Genomic DNA, 6,213 nt, shown 5'->3' on the forward strand with positions numbered 1-6,213 from the left:
CCGGGACTGGGCTGATGTCCTCCTTCCAGGGTGGACAGCAGTCTGGTCTTTCACCTCTTCCAGGCTGCAGGGGCAAAGCCAGCTGCCCACACATGCCCTCCAGCTGAGCTGGCAGCTGCAGACTGGCGCCCACGCCACCAGCCGCCGGCCAAGGAGCTGCTTCTCCCGCTGCCAGTCATCTGCTTACGCAGGCGAGTCCTGCCCATCTGCCGGCGGGCGAGGGCCCATGCCAGGAGCAGCTCTTATATTTTTATTTTGCCTTTTATTTTTGTGGCTTTTATATTTTTAAGTGGTTGGGGGAAAAGACAGAAGAAAACTGTGACAGGCGAAAATGACAGAGTGGGAGCTTTTGTTGGACCCACCGTGCCTTCCACCGTGGACTCTCGGCTGCTCGCACACTACGGGGCAAGGTGGCCCTGGCAGCCGAGACCCTCTGGTCCCCAGTGTCTAAAATATGCACTGCCTGGGCCCTTTACGGAAAAGCACATCTGTGGATCTGTGTCCTAAACACATTCCAAATTTCAGAAAAACAGAGCAAGCCAACAACCTCGTCAGATTGTACATGGCAACAAGCATGGCTCTCACACCGTCTGTGTTGACACGTGTCTCCGGCACTTACTAGTCACATGAGTGACGTGCCAGGTCCACTGCCTCCTAGTGCCGTCGCTTGTGCCAGCCGCTGGACCGCAGGCCTGCGAGTCACAGTGTGGACCAGTGGGGTGCAGGCTGTTTCTGCTGGAGTCAACAGGTATCTGGGGAGACAGAAATGAATGTTCTGGGGTCCCATGTTTTCAGGAAATGCTGCGTTCAACATCTCAGAGGTGTTGATAACTAAAGGGTGGGGGATCCCCAAGAGGAGCCTCCACAGCTAACAGGTGCCAAGAATACTCAAGAAGAAAGGAACGTACAACAGAAAGCACTCCCCGCATGTATCTGACCCTAGAACTTTTTCTCCTGAAGATCATCATGAGAAACCTCATTTGCCAAGAATCGTTGGTGATTCTGAGAGCTCCGCCTGCTGTGGTCCAGCCGGGGTCCCACGGGGGCTGTGCCCTCGCTCTTCCCACACACTGATGCCTGTCCAGCCTCTCAGGGCCCTCCTCTCACCTCCCTGCAGCAGGTCACGCGTCCTAGGCCCTGATCACGAGGCTCTGCAGGCCCTGGGCTTCCGTGCCCGAGATTGTAGGGCCAAGCCCCTGTTTCCTTCTGCTGCTTGGGGCCCAGCTCTGGAGGTCCCTAGAGTCCTCGGCTCAGAGGTCCCCCTCCGTCTTCAAAGCCATGACCGCGGCACCTCTGAGTCCCTGTGGACTCCCATCCCTCGTCGAGGCCATCAGGGGCCACTCCTCTTCCTCCTGGCAGAGCTCCGGCTCTGATGTGTCCTTACTTGCTGGTCCCTGCCTCTCGATTTCACTTGATTGATTGATTGATTGATTGATAATTTGGTGCTGGGGCTGAAACCTGGGGTCTTGCACCTGGTAGGCAAGTACTCTACCAGCCCCTCTCCCGCTCCTGGGTACGTACTCCAAAGAATCCGAGACCAGCATCCAACGCGTTTGCACGCAGATGTTCATAGCAGAGTGTCCATCAACGGATGAGTGAATCGACGCAGCACCGCCACGCCAGGGTGGCCACTCAGCCACAGGAATAACGGAAGTACTGGACCCCTGGCGCGGGCCGAGTGAACTCCACCAGACACAAAAGGCCACTGGCTGGGTCACGCCATGGGTGCAGGTGCGTCACTTTCTAGGACAGAAAGTAGGTTAGTGGTTTCCAAAATGTAGGGACAGCAGGGAAAGAGGACCAGCTGCTGAGAGAGACGGGCTCTCTGGGGCGAGAGGAGTGGTCACAGCTGGGTAGACCCTCTATGGGGCGAGGGGAGGGTCACGGCTGGGTAGACCCTCTATGGACTCACAGAAAATGGGCAATTCCATGTTGTGTGAATTTTACCTCAAATTATTTTAAGTGTGGAAAAATATACTAAAACTTCCAAAAATATCCATAAAATGAACGGTGTGTTGACCAAATGCGGGAGCAGAACGTGGTGACCCACCACAGCGCAGCTCAGGCAGACTGGCGGAAAGGTCACGACCTCGTGCAGTTCCTGGCAAGATCCAGGCTCCGTCCTGGTGGAGGGATGAGCATTCTGTCCCTGCCCTCAGTGGGGACGTCACTCCCACGGAGCAGCGCCCACTGCTCTCCACAGCGAGGCTCCTATGCTGTTGACCGCCTGGCTGACCTCTCCCAGCTGCCCAAGTCCCCTGCTACTGGCCAGGGCCAGTTGGATCCAGACCTGCCACTCACCTGCCACACACCTGCCACTCACCTGCCACTCACCTGCCACTCCTCACCTGCCACTCACCTGCCACTCACTTACCACTCACCTACCACTCACCTGCCACTCCTCACCTGCCACTCACCTGCCACTCACCTGCCACTCACCTGCCACTCCTCACCTGCCACTCACCTGCCACTCACCTGCCACTCCTCACCTGCCACTCACCTGCCACTCCTCACCTGCCACTCACCTGCCACTCACCTGCCACTCACCTGCCACTCCTCACCTGCCACTCACCTGCCACTCCTCACCTGCCACTCACCTGCCACTCACCTGCCACTCCTCACCTGCCACTCACCTGCCACTCACTTACCACTCACCTACCACTCACCTGCCACTCCTCACCTGCCACTCACCTGCCACTCACCTACCACTCACCTGCCACTCACCTGCCACTCCTCACCTGCCACTCACCTACCACTCACCTGCCACTCCTCACCTACCACTCACCTGCCACTCCTCACCTGCCACTCCTCACCTGCCACTCACCTGCCAGTCCTCACCTGCCACTCACCTGCCACTCCTCACCTGCCACTCACCTGCCACTCACCTGCCACTCCCCACCTGCCACTTACCGGCCACTCCTCACCTGCCACTCACCTGCCACTCACCTACCACTCACCTACCACTTACCTGCCACTCCTCACCTGCCACTCACCTGCCACTCACCTACCACTCACCTGCCACTCCTCACCTGCCACACACCTGCCACTCCTCACCTGCCACTCACCTGCCACTCCTCACCTGCCACTCACCTGCCACTCACCTGCCACTCACCTGCCATTCACCTACCACTCCTCACCTGCCATTCACCTACCACTCCTCACCTGCCACTCACCTGCCACTCCTCACCTGCCATTCACCTACCACTCCTCACCTGCCATTCACCTACCACTCCTCACCTGCCACTCCTCACCTGCCACTCACCTACCACTCCTCACCTGCCACTCACCTACCACTCACCTGCCACTCACCTGCCTCTCCTCACATGCTACACACCTGTCACACACCTGCCACTCACCTGCCACACAGTGCAGAAAGTCCCTCTTGGAGCTCTCTTTCGACTTACAGGGAATTGTACACCCTTGGGGAAAGTAACTAGGTGGGGACATAGACGGGTAGCTGTTGTGTGGCACAGAATCTATGTGGCTCCTGGGGCACACTGATAGTGCTATGACCGTTGTCATTATAATGCATTGGGTCCACCTCAAGGATCTTAGGAAATCTATCCTTCTTTGAAATGTGGCTTTATCAATTCCTGGTCTTGGTTGAAGCACATCCTTCTCTCTGGCCTCCCTTCAGGTAGAAGTACAGCCCCCATCCCCAAAACTGAACACGAGTCTCTAGTCCACGCTGCTCTGCATACTTGATGATGCCTGTGCTGTCCTCCTGGGAGGTGACCTGTCCCTTTGTCCCAGGTGTCCCTGCTGCATACCTGCCCACTGCCAGTCACTTAGTAGCCACCTCCAGTATCAGATTGACTGTCACAATATTGGTCTTAAAATAGCCCCAAAGTGTGAGCACGGTAAGTCTGGCGATGGCTGCAGTGTACCGCCACCCTGTGCTGATTCGTCAATCGTGGCGAACCCCTGGCGAACCCCTGGCTGTGCCTGACTCACCCCTCAAGCGGCACCCTAGGAGTGCACACCTAGGGAAGAGCAGAGTGCACACAGGTACAGGTAGTGTCCACCTCAGGCCTCTGCTGGGGGCTGGAACACAGCCCATGGGCAAGGGGGACCCCACTGAGGGTCTGGGACACACCCAGGGACAAGGAGGACCCAACTGGGGGTCTGGGACACACTCAGGGACAAGGAGGATCCCACTGGGGGTCTGGGACACACCCAGGGACAAGGAGGATCCCACTGGGGGTCTGGGACACACCCAGGGACAAGGAGGACACCACTGGGGGTCTGGGACACACCCAGGGACAAGGAGGATCCCACTGGGGGTCTGGGACACACCCAGGGACAAGGAGGACCCCACTGGGGGCCAGAACACACCCAGGGACAAGGAGGACCCCACTGGGGGCTGGAACACACCCAGGGACAAGGAGGACCCCACTGGGGGTCTGGGACACACCTCATGGACAAGGAGGATCCAACTGGGGGCTAGAACACACCCCATGAACAAGGAGGACCCCACTGGGGGTCTAGGACACACCTAGGGACAAGGAGGGACCCACTGGGGGTCTAGGACACATCTAGGGACAAGGAGGATCCCACTGGGGGTCTAGGACACACCTAGGGACAAGGAGGGACCCATAAAGAGTAGCGACTGTTGGCATCACCTCGGAGGGATGTGGGAAGATGCCCGTAGCCTCACCCAGACTCCAGGGGAGCTGAGTCCAGTGCTCTGGCGTAGGTACCGTGGAGCTCTGGGAAAATGTCTATCAAATGGAGCCACCTGGAGCTGGGGATCTGGTGGCCTGGCTGTGGGATCCCTCCTCCGGATGCCCTTCAGAACCTGTGAGCCCTCTCTGGCCTGGAAGTTGGGGGGTTGGATAAGATGCCTCTCATCAGTCGGGGTGAGTCCAGACCCCTGGCCAGAGTGGCTCAGGAAGGTGGGGGTGCCTCTGTCCAGGGGCACTGAGCATGTTCCCGGCCCACGGAGGGGCCCTTCCTGACCAGCTGAACTTACCCGTAGGACTCACTTCTCCCAGAGCATCACCTCACGAAGGACACATGGGAGGAACCCTCGAAGTCACCACATCCTGGGGCCACGTGCAAAACGTTGAGCATGTGGACATTCTTCTGGGAAGAAGAGCTGAAGTTCTCATCAAACTGAGTGTGCTCCACCCTAAAGAGGGGCAAGGACCACCCCTGAGTCCCAATGCACAATCCAGGTTCCCTGAGGGAGGCACTTCCAGGCTCCCCAAGCGCAGGAGCAGCCCACCAGTAAGGAAGTCACACCCACAAAATGTATTTTTTAAAGCTCTTTCTACCAACAGACACAAGAGAGAAAAATGTAGCCCATCAATGCACAGCAGAGGCACACGGGAGAGTTCGACTCCATTACCCGTGGGCAGGGTGAAAGTCCACGAAGACTCTACTGCACGTGAAGCAGGAACGCGGATCCCACCCAACGCGGAGACCTAGACACCAGTGTGGGAGGAAGCCTGCCAGATGACAGAGCCGTGTGCCGTGTGACACCAGCGTGTGCAGCTCTGGATCAGGCAAAGTCAGTCATGGTGAAAGGAGTCGGAAGGCGCATGAGGGTCACTCCCGACTGCTGGGGATACTCCACATCTGACTGGTCACAGCTGTGTCTGTCCAAATGTCAAAATTTGTTGAACTGTAATTTAAGAATGGTGCCTTTGGGGGCTGGGGCTGGGGCTCAGGGGTGGAGCGCTTGCCTAGCATGTGTGAGGCACTGGGTTCAAACCCCAGCACCACACAAAAAAAAAATTTAAATAAAGGCCCATTGACAACTTAGAAGAAGAAGGGGCTGGGGATGTGGCTCAAGCGGTAGCGCGCTCGCCTGGCATGCACGCGGCCCGGGTTCGATCCTCAGCACCACATACCAACAGAGATGTTGTGTCCGCCAAAAACTAAAAAATAAATATTAAAATTCTCTCTCTCTCTCTCTCTCTTTAAAAAAAAAGAAGAAGACTCGTGTTTCACCACATGTAGGTTATCCCTCAAGACTCACCAACTTAACATACGGGAAACTGGCCAGGCCATAAGACCAGGGAGGGCTCAGCTGGGTGCCCTGCCAGTGTCTCCCTGGGCACCAGGGCTGCACCTACAGGGGTGGAAGCCTTGGCCTGGCTCCGGCCCGCCCTCCTCAGGGCTCGGACTGGGAGCTGGAAGCTGAGCTCCCTCATAACATGGTGACCCTCAGGCAGGGACAGCTGAGGGCACCAGGGCCCTGGTGCAAGT

Source organism: Marmota monax, unplaced genomic scaffold (assembly GCF_021218885.2).
Source record: "Marmota monax isolate L192 unplaced genomic scaffold, Marmota_monax_Labrador192_F-V1.1 WCK01_AAM20220418_F8-fsc00215, whole genome shotgun sequence".
Lineage (NCBI taxonomy): Eukaryota > Metazoa > Chordata > Mammalia > Rodentia > Sciuridae > Marmota > Marmota monax.